General features: G+C 31.8%; 1 pseudogene; it reads left to right on the forward strand.

The window, feature by feature from the left end:
• The first annotated feature begins 6,705 nt into the window (after positions 1-6,705).
• On the forward strand, positions 6,706-6,823 carry LOC120595232 (uncharacterized; annotated as a pseudogene).
• The last annotated feature ends 9,370 nt before the right edge of the window (positions 6,824-16,193 follow it).

The raw sequence follows: 16,193 nt of genomic DNA on the forward strand, positions 1-16,193 counted from the left end.
AATAAACTGAATCTCATAGTGTTGCATCATATTTGCATTAAGATTATTCTGAGGCAGTTTTTCCCAGCGATTTAAGAGAGACTTAACTGGAATTACAGCCCTCAGTCCTTCTGTGTCTCACCTTGTGAGATTCAACCAGATGTCTCCCCATTGCAGAATCTCCAGGAACAGAGCAGATGGCATCTGGACAAGGCTCAAGGCAGCAGAGATTATAGTTTGGCTCAGATTGGATTAGAAATGTTCCTTCCATTGTGATAGGAGAGAATACAATATGTGGAACAGGAGTAGGAGGATGATTTGTGGAAAGTTAAGGTAGTTTTATCCGATTACAGACAATACTTGCTGTATTAACAATCCATTGGTGCATAACAAATTACCCTATATTTTAGAGGCATAAAACAAACATCTATTATTTTATAATTCTATGGTTCATTCATCCTCTGGTGCAGAATCTCTAATGAGGCTGCAATCAAAGTATGAGCTGAAGGTGCAGTCATTGGAGGCTGCACTTGGTCAGAATTTTCTTCTACTCTGATTCACATGGTTATTGACAGAGCTCAGGTCCTTGCTGGTTGTTGGCTGTAGACACTGGTTTCTTGCCACCTAAGCTTCTTCATAGCATTACTCAAATCACAGTAGCCATGTCCTCTGGAGCGAATGATCCATTAGACAGCAAGATTCAAAGGGGCGAGATGGAACTTCTAGTCTTTTTGTACCCTAATCTCTGAATTGACATCCTAATACTTTTCTGCATTCCATTGCCAGAATCAAGTCACTGGGTCCAGCCAAAATCTATACAAAGGCATAAATAGTATGCAGTGAAGATCATCAGTGAAGGGGGAAAGGAAGTGTTTGTGGATGTTGGAGGAAAGTGAAAAAGTTCGAAACAGTACTCTATCAAAAAGAAAAGTGGAAGTACCAGCAAAACCAAATCACCTTTTTGGGTTTGGGTGAATAAATGCAACTTTAGTGTCTTTGAGTTTATCAGTTTACTACACTTAGAAATACCTCTGAGAAGGATAATTGGGGGGTGCTTGGGATTATAACACAGGAAATACTCATGCACTAGTAGATTTCATTTCCTTGAGTTCAGTTTGTGCAGAGGAGTAGACCCTTTCTGCTTTTTGCTGAGCTTTCTTCAGGAAGCATGAAATAAAATAAAGAAAGAGAAGCTTGAAATAAAATAACTTAAAGAAAACTATTGGAATTAGACAAGGAAAACATGGTGAAACAATTAACATCTTGAAATCTTGCCAAATTTGTCAGTGGCCTCTTACTTAGGAATTTTCAGAAGGCATCTGTATAAAAGACCTTTTTATGCTTCTCTAAGTACAGGAAGTAGGGTAACATCTACAACACACACACACACACACACACACAAACACACACACACCCCTCCAGCAAAAGTTCTTTTGTTCCTTGTAGTAACAGAAATTTTCAAGTTTAAGTTCAGCTTATGTTCACTAACCTACAGACTATTTCCCAGCTTCCCTTAGAAGCTAGATATAGCTCCATGACTACATTTTGGCTATGGAATATGAAAGAAAGTTATACGTGCCACTTTACAAATGGTCACAAACTAAAAAGGAAGTTGTTCACCATCCGCTTCTCTTTTCCAGTCTTGGTTCAGACTGAAACACAGACGTTATGGTGTGTGTTTGCTGGAAACATGAAATAAAAAACAGTAACAGGACATGGCAAAGTAGCAGGATGAAATCTGTACCCTGTATGACCTCATAGAGCAGACTACTCAGATAACGCCTCAACCTGAGGCTGTTACTGAGAGAGAATAATGTCTCCATTTAGCTAGAAGAACTGTACTGTTAGGTCTCCTAGTTAAAGAAGTACAGACTGAATGCTATCTAATACATAATTATTATTTATTGCAATAAATACAATTCAAAACTTAGACAAACAATTGTATTATCTTTCTAGTATCATTCAAATAATGTAATCTTTTGTAGCTTATATATTTCTGCTTTTTCTTAAGTTTATGTCTTACACTCATAGATGATTTTCAATTATGGATTATTGATCACTTTCTCAAACAGTATATGAGATACCAAGGGCTAGATTTGGTGTACCCCCAGAACTTGGTACCAATGTCAGAAAAGTGTGCTCTTTAAATAACATGAAATTAGAATTAATTAAAAAGTTTAAATTATTACCTTCAGAAGTAACTTTCTGAAATATGATTTATGGATATATTGCTGGTGAGAATTTGGTTTCTCTGAAATCTTATTAAGAAAACTAAAATGTAACCAGTGAATTTATGACTTAATTAATTGCTATGTGCCAACAATAGACTATGATGCTTAAAAAGAGTATAAATAATTCAAGGAGAACAACAGCATGAATTTTCTTGTAAAGTGGAATGGTTTTACAGAATCGTAGGCTAAGGCAAATGTCACAATGCTACCTGGTTTAGTCACAAAAAACAGGTGTATTAAGGAAATTTATAATCAGAGGGACAATAAGATGAAGGATGCTGATTCCTCACACTCTAATTTCCTTGGAAAGATGTACAGAAGAGAAACTACAATGGGAAATTGCAAAGGACACTGTGCTCCAGGAAAGGGTTCATTTCATTTTTTTTTAATTCTAATATTTTATAGGATTAGTGTGAAAATGGCCTTGCAAATATTTAGTGAGAGGTGGAAAAGTAGTCAGATTAGCTGCCATTTGTTCAAGGGAAGGTGTCATCCAAAGACTTGGAACACTATTTGTTCAAAAGAGTTGTTTATACAGCAATGATAACATCTGCAAACCTTATGGGTGACTGACACCTTTGCAGTTCCTTCTATTAGGATGAAGAAAAATTGTTTTATTTTATTGATCTACGTAAGATAATATCTATTTGATTACAAATTCTGAAAATATTAGCACATGTATACATATACCCCTTAACTTTTACTCTCCAAATCCAGAATTTTCTTAATTTTTTATCCTTACATTAATTCCTATAAATACCTTTTTTTTTAAATTAAAATGACTATAACAAAGATTCTCTGTTTAAGAGTTCTTTATTTAGATTACTATCTTGGCTTAATTTCAATATGAAATATAGATGGGTAAAAGATAGATAGATGACAGATGATAGATAGATGATAGATAGATAGATATATAGATAGATAGATAGATAGATAGATAGATAGATAGATAGATGGATAGATAGATAGATAGATAGATGGATAGATAGTAGATAGTTCATAGAGATGGAGATATTTTTCCTGCAGATTCATATCGATGTCATATTTCAGTCCTGATGTTCTTCTTTAAAAATTAAAAAATACTTTTACTTATACAGACTGATTTTTCATTTTTCTTTGTACATGAATTTGGTAGTCTTCCCCCTAACACTCGTATTGGATATTGAATAACTTCACCATGAATTTTTTTTTCTGGAAGAGTTTTATTATTATCTGACTAACAAACTCAGCTTTTTAAAACTTTCTTTACATCTTTAATTTCTTTCTGCTTCTTTTACTCTGTTATCTTCTCCATATTTTGTATCTCTTTTTGCTTTTCTAATATTTACCATTCTCTTTCTCATTTTTCACTTCTTTGTTCCTTTCTAGGTATATTCATTTAAACATGCTTTGTTTTGTGTAGCAGAAATGGCCCACACGGTATTTTTTATTTTCCTGATTGTCCACCTCTCTTAAACATTCTTCTCTGTTCAAAAAAAGAAAGAAAGAAAGAAAGAAAGAAAGAAAGAAAGAAAGAAAGAAAGAAAGAAAGAAAGAAAAAGAAACTTTTTTTTTGGTCTCTCAGGTCTCTGCTATTCTGTTGTCTAATTGAAGAAAATATGTAATTGTTAAAGACCTTGATAAATATATATCATCTCTTGGTATACTTAATTAATTTGGTCCCAACTACACTGTCTTTAGCAAATAGCTTACACAGAAACTACTTTTTTTTTATTGTAGCAATTTCCTTGTTGCATTGTAGATTTTTTTCTCTTTGTATTCATTTCGATACACTTTGTTGGGAAAAAATAGAATGAGCTGAGTTGCATTAGTCATGTTTTATCAGATATCTCTAACTTAAATTGTTTTACCTTGGACATAGGTGGTAAAGCCAACTAAGCCTAATTCCCATGAAAGTGAATTCACCTGAGACCAACTTGGCACAATGCCGTATTTTGATGGTGGTGAAGGGAAAGAAATTTAGAAATAAAGAAGGAAACATAACCCTACCATGTAATCCAGCAATCACACTTCTAGATATTTGCCCAATTGATTTAAAAATTTATGTATACACAAAATCTTTCAAGATGAATTGATAAATAAACCAGTATATCCATACAATAGATTATTATTTAATGATAAAAATATGAAAAAACATGGAGGAAACAAATATACGTTATATATGAAAGAAGCCATTCTGAAGTGTATAATGCCAATTATAGGACATTCTGGGAAAGACAAAACTATAGACAGTAAAAAGATTAGTGGTTGCCAGGGGTTTGGGAGTAGAAGGAAAGGGTTAAAGAATTGAAGTCCAGGAGATTTTTAGAATGATTAACCTATTCTATAAGATACTCTACTAATAGTGGATACATGACATTATGCATTCATCAAAACATGTAGAACTTTATAGCACAAAGAATAAACTTTAATTTATTCTTTAAATTAAAGTTTAAAAAATAACAATTTTTTAAAAAATTTAAAAAATTTTTTAAAATTTAAAAAATAACAATTTAGGAGGCCAGTGTTCCCAGAAAGGAATGTAGACTGTGATGAGAGACTATAACTGTACTAGAAATATATACAACAGTCTCATTGAAGAGGTTGTCATGAAAAGGTGCTGACTAAGGAACTTTGGAAATGAGTTGAGCCTATAAGACTAAAGCAAAAGGAACCACGCATAAGCAATGTTCTACAGTTGATGAAATTTTTCCCTAAGGGTATGAATTGACAGTTCTAATACTGCTATACAAGTTTACTGGATTTGGACAATTAAGTGAATGAATTGTTGTTAGAGTGGAAGTTTACAGATAATCAAGGGGAGGAGGCTAGAACAGTCCATGCAGTAGTAGTTTAGAGCTGGTGTCATCAGTAAGAACTCATGTTGAGTTTAATATAGATACAGATCATCCTATAAATACTTATAAATTGATTCTTCTTATTCATTATAGTTATGTTTCTATAAAATTAATAAAAACACTGAATAAGTACATGCTGAGCCACTGCTTTTAGGGGAAATACAGGAGTAGGTTCTTGTTAGTCTCTGGTCATAATATTTTTTTTAAGCAATCAATACATAACTTGTTTTATGTGTATTTTTGTTTAAAGATATCTTAGTTTATATATATTGTTGATTCTTTAGCATTGAACCCAGAGTCAACAACACTATAACTCATGCCTGAATAAATCTTATCTAATATAAGTATTTTCTTCTTGAGGCACATCACAAACTTTCTTGAACTTAGAAACACTAGAAAGTGCTTCAGTGCTATACTTGGGGATTATTTTAAACAGAAAAATCACAAACATAACACACAAATTGTAAAAAATCAGGCACTAAATACACCATAAAAAGGATACTTGTTTACTTGATGAGAGCTGAAACAAGGAAGTAGAATGTCACCTTGTTTGAACTCAGCTGGGATATACATGTGAGATGACTCAAATATTTTATTGACTTGTCCATGTTTATAAATGACTGTGAAAGTACAGTGAGTATTGATTTTGGGGTTACAAATAAATATTAGCAAGTAGGAAAATTCACGAATATGAAATCCACAAAAAATGAGTATCTACTGTATGTGTACAAATGCAGAATAGTATGCACACATATATTTCTTTGTTCTGTCAGCTGAGACAGCCTAAAAGAAATGACACTGCTGTAGTAACAAGTGCACCTAGTGCTCAAGTCTTGGTTTCTAATAGAGTTCTCCAATGACAGGAATCAGGCTTCCCTAGAGAAATGCTTGCTTCTAGGATTAGGCAGAAAATATACAAGATAAGCCTAGAGAATCTTGAAGTACCAGAAAGTAAGAAATTGGTAAAAAGAAATTTTAAAAATTAATTGATAAGGGTTCGTTAAAGGGGCATAGAAGCCAATTGAAAGAGCTTCCGATGACTAAATCTAGAAAAATTTAAACAACAAAATAAAGTATAAAATAAATATCTATGAATACATGCTGATATAAATAAAAGTTTGGGTAACTTAATAGATGGGGAGAAGAAACAAACATCCTATGCAGAAGAATTCCAGACAATTTACATAGATACTCTGCCCTCGCGCAGTGAGCATAACTCCATATTCCTTAAGTGAAGGCTATGATTTTGACTTCGTTCCAGAGTTCAGTATGAAAAGGGGGAAAATAGAGTAACTTTACAGTGAAGAAATCATTACTCAGTCAAGTGATCAAATTTAACAACAGCGATAAATCATGTTGATTGTTTGTGCTCTTGATAAGATGTGACTAAAAGTGGCACAGTATCTCTGTGACCTTCCTATCCCAAACCTATAACTCATGTCTAATCATGAGAACAACATAAGACAAATTCCAATAGAAATACAAAATAGCTGACTAGTACTCCTCAAAATAGTGTCACTAAAAAGAAAAGACCAATAAATTGTCATAGCTAAAAAGAACCTAAGGGAACATGACAACTAAATGTAATGTGGAATTATGGGTAAGATCCTGGAACAGAAAAGATATATTAAGTAAGAACTAAAAAAAGTGAATAAACTGTCTATGGCCATGCCACCCTGAATGGCCCAATCTCGTCTGATCTCAGAAGCTAAGCAGAGTCAGGCCTGGTTAGTACTTGGATTGGAGACCACCTAGGAAGACCAGGTGCTGTAGGCATTAAAAAAAAAAAGTGAATAAACAATACACTTTAATTAATAATGATGTGTCAATACCAACTCATTAATTATAACAAATGTGTCAGACTAATGTAATATGTTAATAATGGGAGAATCTGGGTGTGCTCTGTGTTGGAAATCTGCACTATCTCTTAATTTCTGTAAATTTAAATTTGTTCTGGTGGAGAGAGTTTTTAAATTTTCTCTCACCTTATAAAATCGAATTTTTTTGTCAACTTCTGTGTTGCTTTATCTCCTTCAAACTTTCCTTCTTTTGGTACAGGTGGAATGTGAGAAATGCTAACATTAAGGAGGAAAGTCAAAAGAAGAGATGAAAGATATCAGTGTGTGTAACTCTGGTAGACCTAGCTGGGACTGATAGAAAAGCATAGGTGGAAACAATTCTTCTCCCATGATGAAGCCAAGCCTGGCTTCACAATCATATATATGATTATACCAGACACTTTCTGAATCACATCATATCTCTTTGAAATCAACACGTAATTTATATCCAAAGAGCGAGATATTTATTCAACTTATCATTCTTTAGAGAATAAAGAAGGTAATGTCCTTCATGCAAAATGACAGATTTTAAATGACTTTGCAGGTTTTCTCTGGTGGAAAAAGAAAAGAAAGACCATTGTAGTAACAATTTATTGTTTGGGAAAGACGCAGTGACATTGAACCAAGTGATGGTGCCAATTGTTAAATTCTCTTTCTTAGAATCTGTTGGAAGAAATGTCGAAGATTTAATTATATTAAATGGTATGAGAGAAAGGAGCTTTGGGACCAATGGGAAAAAAATTCAAGAATAAAATTGATTTCTTGCACTATAGTTTAAACCTATCTTAACAGATTCAAAAAAATTTGACCTCTAGATAAGACTTGAAATACTTTCTACATATGTAAGTGGCTGCAAAGTGGCCTGCAAAAGAGAAAAAGAATAACCTCTATGCATGGGTATCACTTTCTTCAAAAGTCAGAAGCCATGCAGAAGCCACCCATCACTCACCACAAAACTGCTCAGTCAAGGGCCATGAACCTGCTGAAGCCTCAAACAGATAATTGAACAGTTAAACTTTCATAATTCAATTTTAACAACTCAGTGTCTACATTATTTGCCAGAAGAATAGTACAAGGACTGCTTTTTCTCAATTCTTTTTTCTTTTCTGCTCTGCTTGACTGCCTCCATTACTTGATTGTCTTTAAAAATGTATCAACATGTCAAATAATTCTCTTGGAATCAGATATCAAAACAAATTTATTAAATAGTGATAATTAAACTAATTTAAGAGAAGTACAATGTCACTAATTGCCTTTTTATTTAGTAATCTGCCTTTTTTATTTTTATATTTTCTATTTTATAAATTACTTAGTGCTGTCTTTATTTTTTATATAATTGATAATAGAAAAATAAAATAGAGTCAAGTATTGCTAAGAGAATCAATTAAAATAGAGTCAGGAGGCTATTAAGGAAGTGGGAACTTCCTTATGTATATCTTGTGTCTCAGTTCTCAGAGCTGCTATCAAGTTGCTAAAGCTGCTGCTAAACACAGCTCAAGGCCAAGCCATAAACATCATGGAATCACAACTGCCTATGGACACATATGGACTGTACCTCTTTCTTGTAGTTTTTGCCCCCTTGTTTGCATACTGGAACAAACCAATCCCTATTAATTTAGCAAGCAGTTGTTCATGTGCACGAAAAACTACATTTTATCTTTTTTTCCTTTATAAACTCTGCTTGCTATTCTTTGTTCTCTGGAGTGCAGTTTGGGTTGCTTACCTGAATCCGTACCTCTCAAACTGCAATCCTTTTGCTCAGATAAATGCTTTTTATTCTTTATTATAGCCTGAATCTTTTTTTTGATTGATATAAGTATATATTTAAAATATATTTTGACTATTTAATAAGATCATTCATATTCCACCACCTGCAAATAATTCCTTAATTTATTCAATCATTATTTCTTCCACCAGTCTCAAAAATCAAATCTTGATTGGGGAGAACTTTTAAAATTATAGTGTAGATTCCAAAGACATAGTTGTTTATTTCCACAAAATCTAGTTGTTTTTTTTTCCTTCTTCCAAATAACTAGTCAGTGTTAATAATATGGCTACTTGAAGTATCTTCAATTCTTGGTTACATTCCTGAACAGGAATAAAAATTTTCACCTAAGTTAAAAATGTCAGGGTTGTCACAGGTATAAAGTTCAATGCTATGCTTTCTTTTGGCCATGTCACTGTTCATTAACTGCAATTTTTTTCAGGATTTTTTTTTGTGGTAAAGTATATAACATAAAATTTGCCATTTTAACCATTTTTAAGTGTATAAATCAGTGGCATTAATCACAGTCACAATGTTGCACAACCATTATCACTTTCTATTGTCAAAACTTTTTCATCAACTCAAACAAACTTTGTAATTGTTAAGTAGCAGCTAACTTCCGAGTCCCTCCTCTCTGCAGCTCCCTGTCCTCTGTTCTGTTTTCTGTTTCTATTGAGTTGCCACTTTTAGATACTTCATATAAGTGGAGTCACCCAGTATTTGTCCCTTTTTAGTAAGGCTTATTTCATTCAACATAACGTTTTCAAGTTTTATCCTTGTTGCATCATGTATCAGAACTTCATTCCTTTTTACGGATGAGTAATATTCCATTGTATATATGTAACACATTTAATTGCAGTTTTTGAAAACAGAATCCTTCTAGATTTGTGCAACATAGAAATTCTGTTGGAGTGAAAGTTAGTGATAAATATTAAAAATGTATTGTAAATGTTTCTATCCTCTTTTTAAAAAGCCTTTTGTGGAAATTATAGGTTGACAGGGTCCAGATTATGAAATACCATTTCTGAATTTTCACTGTTATTTTCATGTCGCTCTGTATTTCAGTTATATTTGCTCTTAAAACATAAAACATAGTAACTCAGTGAGATTAAATAGAACAAAGAAAGTTATATACCTCCTCTCTAAGTTGAAGCTTTCTATGATATGACAAATATTTGTGGAGTATACATAACTCTTATACCTGACAACACTACAAAACCTTCTACTCAAGATGGATCGTAAAATTTCAAAAAGATCTATCATTCTATCTAACACAGTGTATCAACTAAACTGAGAACTGGAAAGAATACACTTCTAGGATTGATTGTGGGTTGTGTTGTTGACAGTGTCAGTTATTTTTTTAATATTTTAAGTTTGTTACTAAGAATATATTTTATTTCAAAAACAGCTTCAGCCAAGTGGTTTGAAACTTGGAATATATTTCTCAAAGGCATAATGTTTGAAAAACTGGTTAGATTCCCTATCAATTCTATTAATCAATATGTAGCTAAATCTAAAAATTCTAGAATTCATGTCACCAAAACTGCTGTTCATTTTTCTTTTTCCTAAAACGATTTGTACTAGTGATTTCAGAAACAACTTTCTTTCCATTTATTCCTTCCAGAACTCCTGTATTCTTGCCACTAGTATCCATATCTTATTCTTGGAAGGAAGTGATCCTATTACCTGGAGTCATAATAAAAACAGGATTTCAGTAGAAGATTAGAAGCAGAAATATTGACTAAATTTAGGTATTTGATCTATTTAACTTGATGAAATTCATTAAATTCATCAAACATTATTTATATTAATTCTATGGTGCTAAAGAGATAGAAAATATAAAGAAAATAAGACACAGTTGCTGATCTCAAAGAATTCACAGTTTAAGGAGCACAGAAGAGATTAAGATTGCTCTGATAAAAGACTTGTTCTGGAAAGCATCATATACAGCATAAAATAAAATTGTGTGAATGGAGATATTGAGTACATATATTTGAGGAATTAAGGAATGTTCACAGAGAAGCAAATAGTAGAGTTGGACAGACCATGAATGATCCAGGGATTTTTGAAAATCAGAGTTTAGAAGTTTGGCCCCTACAGGCCAGAAGATTGTTTTAGTAGTTATTTATGGAAGGCTTTGAAGTGGGGCATAGCTTTTCAGTTCCTAATATGGAAGATGTTAGAGAATTGAAGGTGAAAATTAGAAAGGAAGAGCATCCTCTGGTTGTGTGCTGTCTTGTCAATGTTTGTGACTATGACAGGCCTGTACACATGATATTTTTAAGAAATTAAAGCCAAATTGGAAATGATAGAAATTTTTGCAAATACCTGAACTCGAGTTTAGTTAAATTAAAAATTTTAAGTGAACAGGGGAATAAATATCTACTTTAACAAGGCTTTCTCCCCTTTTTTCATTAAAAATTACATAAATAAATCATGTTCATTACCAAATAATTAAAGAATACTAACAGGAAAAACAATTACAAATCAAAGTTTTAGTAAAATATGTTAATATAAAAACAAGCATTTAGTCTTCTTACATTAAGCTATATGAATGTTCTTATAAAAGTAAGAATATAAAAAATAATTTGTCAGCTTTGAAGCTGAGGGAAAATATGAACATTACTCTATAAACTTTGAACAATTTTTGTTAGCTATATTACAAGTGAGATTTTTTAGAACTAAATTGCCAGGGATTAAAGGCAGGAAGTTTTCTGGAAAGCAAATAAAAGGCAGAGAGTAACACTACAAGTAATCATAAATTGAAAGTTGAAAGCTAGAGGAAAAGATTGATGATAGGAGAGGTAGAGACTGTATTAGTGCTGAGTAGGCTAACGTTATAGACACCAAAATTTCAGCGCCTTAAAAAAAAATACTTTTTCTTCTTCATCTAATAGTGCTGGGATGTTATTCAGGTTGATAGCTGACCTTTCTCCATACAGACATCCAGGGAAGACTGATGGTTACTTTGCCATCTTACAATATAGATTCCAAGGTCACCAGAGACATGATCAGCAGCCAGAAGTGAGGGTAAAAAACGTGGCAGATTGCTCATGGGAGATTTATATGAGCCAATCTTGGAAGTGGTACACATTACTTCTCCTTAAAGATCATGCATTAAAACAATCATGTGTCCATATCCAACTGCAAGAGGGGCTCAGAACTGCAGTCTAGCTGTGTCCCCAGAAGCAGCAGCAACAACAACAACAACAAACATCAACAACTATATATATATGTATATACATATGTAGATATAGATATAGATATTTTGCTTCTGTTTGTTTGGTGAACAGCTAGCTATTTGCCACAGAGATTATTGTACTTTGGTACGATTTACTATTTAATTATGGCCATAGTAAAGAAAATCTTGGTGTACTAATATTATCTACTGTATATTGTAAAATGTCTTTGGGGGAAAAAAGCATATCATTAGTACAAAAGAAATTTAAAAATCAAAGAGGTGATTGTGTGTTGTGTTGTTGACAGTGTTAGTTTTTTTTATTATTATAAGTTTGTTACTAAGAATGTATTTTATTCCCAAAATGGTTTCAGTCAAGTGGTTGAAGCTTGGAATATATTTCTCAAAGGCATAATGTTTGGAAAACCCAGTTAGGCTCCTTGACAATTCTGTTAATCAATATATAGCTAAATCTAAAATGTCATAATCTAGAGTACATTCACTGTTAATATTTATATATTTATATTGATGCCCTTTTAGATCAATCTACCTATCTCTATCATCTATCTGTTATCTTATCTCTCTATTCTCATTATCTTCTATCTATCTATCTATCTATCTATCTATCTATCTATCTATCTATCTATCTATCTATCTGTCTATCTATCTATCTATCTATCTATCTATCTACCTACCTACCTATGATCTATCTAATATTGCTTTCCTAAATTTGACAAAGACTTTAGTTGAAAATAAATGAGTTGAATCTCACTTATTCAAATTGGAAATCTATTTGTTTTATGATATCAGATAACTCATAGTCTCATTGAGAGCACTGGTATTCCGGGTTTTGAAATTATTTGCTTCTTACTGGCTATTTAAACAATTATTTTTATTGTATATGTAATTAGCCATCTACTGATCTCTATTACAAGTTTTAAAACTTTTTCAGTTTATTTTTGTATGTTTTTAAGATATGCAATTATATCTGCAATAATGATATTTATCTTTTCCTTTCTAATAGTTATATCTTTTTTTTATTTCTTTGCCTATTGCATTGACTATTTTACCAAAATAATACTAAGTAAAACATGCTATTCAGAGCCTCTCCAAATAAAACAGATAATACTTTATGACACTTATAGTCATACAATTTATTTTAAGTAGATATTTGACAAAGGGAAATTATGATTGGGCCTAATTATTTTGCTCTGCCTGTTTGCCTAAGGAATTATTTTTATTTTTCTGGTGCATACAAGAGAGAATCAGGTTTCTTCGACTCCAACATGAAACCACCATGTAATTAGACTGACAGTTTATGTAAAAAATAACTTATTATAACAAAATACAGATTAATAAAGAGGAGAAAATAAACTTGCCAATGATTCCATTGTTCAGAATCATCTGATAACTATGTATCTATGTTCATACATGTATACACACATAGACAGAATTTTTAAAAACTAGATCATATGATCATTTTGTATATACTACTTAATAATAAATCAAAAGTATATTCTTGTGTCAATGAATCATGGCATTCCATTGCAAAAAATGCTATAATTTATCTCTTTTCTCTAGATAGGGTATAACTCCAAATAAGAGTTTATGAGGCTACCTTATTTCTCTACATCTAAGTTATCATTTTATTTTACATTTTTTAAGACTAAAATTTTTAAATTTCATAATCTTATGGTTCAAAGAACTCTGAAAGCTGAAATTCTGTGTTATTTAGAGTATTGACAAGCATATTATTATTATTATTTCAGATCAACATACATCTACATTTTGTTATGTAGACTGATTATCAAATAGGTATAATTTTTTTATTTTGAATTTCATTTACTTACAAATCAAATAGTTTAATTAAGTAATAAAATTTGAATCCACTTAGTCTCAGAAGAGTAATGATGCACATACACACTCAAAATAAGATTAATCAGAATGAGAACAGATGTCAACAAAACTGTATTGGAATCTCCTAGCAAATAACTTCTACGGAACTTTGTGAAAATTTTTCATTGTTTTACTAAATTTTTATGTTTTAACATCAATTAATGTTTGCTAGATAATGTCTGTTAATAAAAGTCTTCCTTGGTTTTAAGGGCATTAGACATTATTGAAGCAAATCTAGTTGTAACTCAAAGTCTGAGTCAACTCGGATAGTCCAGGCTGGGTATACATGGTTATTTAAAAGAATTTTCAGCAGCAAGAGTAGAAAGTTTATGTGTATTGTGTGTTTTAAGTATATCAAAAACTGTGATGCATTTTGAGCCCAAAATTTCAACTGTTCCTACTTAGGGCCAAAGAAAGTTTCTATATGCATTAACTTTGTCCTAAATATTCAGAGTAAACCAAATCAAACAGGATTTAAAATTTTTCATTCTGTGCAAATTTTATATTAATATAAGAGTTTAAAAAGTCTTTTAAAAAACTAATATATTAGAAATTTTAGAAATATAAATTAGTATAATAAATAAAAATTATTCCCAATCTTAACCATACAATAATGTTAACATTTTGACTCCAGTTATATATACAAGAACATACTAAATTTACTGTTTTATAATGTATTACTTTCAATTTAAAAACTGTAGGGAGCTAAAGCTCCCCAAATTCAAAAGAGTGCATGGATTATCTCGGGAGGCCTGCTTGCATAAAAAAGAAAAGGCTGGTTCTGTGGAATTCCAGGAAGAAGAAGATTAAGTATAGACAAAGGGATTGTCGAAGGGAGTGTCAAAGGGAGTGTCAAAGGGAGTGTCAAAGGGAGTATCGATTGTACCTTGATCTTCAGGATGTTACTTTAATTATGTTATCTTGGGATACACAAAGGAACAGATTATGTATAAAAAGAAGGATAAGAAATAAACTCGGAGAGACAGTTGTGAGATCTGTTCTCCCTCCTGCACCCTGTCTGTCTTCTCTTTTTTCTCAGTCCCCGCTCCCCCATTCAGGTACCCGGTTTGACTTGGTCAGCTGGCTTCCGACAAAAAACATCTTCCCAGGTTATTAAGTTTCTTCAAATCATAATTTTAACAAGTACAGAGTGATCTATTTTGTGCTTTTTTTCATAACTTATGTAATAATATTTTTCCTCAAAATTTTTGTGCTTATACCAACAAACAAATAGGACAAACAAACAGAGACTCATGGACATGGACTATAGACTAGTGGACACCAGGGTAGAGGCTGGGGGGAGAGGGAGGGAGGTGAAATAAAGGGGGTCAAATATGTGATGACAGAAAGAAATCTAACTATAGGAGGTGAACACGCAGTGTAAATATATATATATGCCTTACTGTTAAAGTGTACAGATGAAACTTACTGGATTTCTTTAACCAATGTCATCATAAAAAAAATCAATCAATTAATTAATTAAGAAAAAAAAGAAAAAAAATTTGTGCTTATAAAGAGCAATGTGTAGATATTCCTTGCAGCTGAATCTTCATGTACGTTCTCAATTATTTTTATGATCTATTCTTCTAATTAGAGTTTTATAGAAAACTATTTCATAAAATTTTTATATCAAAATTTTGTTCAAAAATTCATATTATGCAGAATATATTTTTTGATACAATGCAATTAAATTAGAAGTTAATAACAAATAAAAAATAAAAACTCATATATTTGAAAATTAGAAAATTAAACATAAAGTACCTAAGCTCAAGATAAAATATAAAACCTGTAGAAGACTTTTATCTTTCCTTCTAGGAATAAGTTTGGAGAATACGTGAGTAAACAATAAATAAATAAATAGTAATAAAAACTCATGATGATTTCATTTTCATGTAGTTATTTAAAAAAAGCACTGACATGTATAAACATAAGTTTGGAAACCTCTGGACAGTCAGAGGCTCAATGAAGGAAGATTCATATTACAACACTAAATTTAACTTTTTAGAGAACAACAAATGTGGCTGGTCTCATTGACCACGGAGGACTATAGTACAGAAATCTAGGCAGGAATCACATCATGTATCTCAGCTGAATGAGGCTACTATGTGATATCTCCAGGAGATGATTTAGAAATTGTACAGAAGCTATACTTTATTGATGGAATAAAGTATATACATTTTTATTCATACATTTTTATCTTTGGAAAATTGAAACAACTTCACTGATACTAATTTTTAAAATTATTATTACAGTGGTTATATCTGATAACCTTGGAAAAAGAGATTAGGCCTTTAGGATTCAAGGAGCCCAATTCGATGAAAGGTTGTCTTGAGGTCTGCATAAACAATAATGCTAGTGTTTTCAGAACTTGAAAAACTGATAAATCAAGGCAAGCATAGTTCTTCTATGATCCAATTTACTTGTGGTTTCATAAATCTGTATCAATATTAATGCAATTGTAACAGCAAC

This window comes from Pteropus medius, unplaced genomic scaffold, assembly GCF_902729225.1.
Source record: "Pteropus medius unplaced genomic scaffold, Ma_sr-lr_union100, whole genome shotgun sequence".
NCBI lineage: Eukaryota > Metazoa > Chordata > Mammalia > Chiroptera > Pteropodidae > Pteropus > Pteropus medius.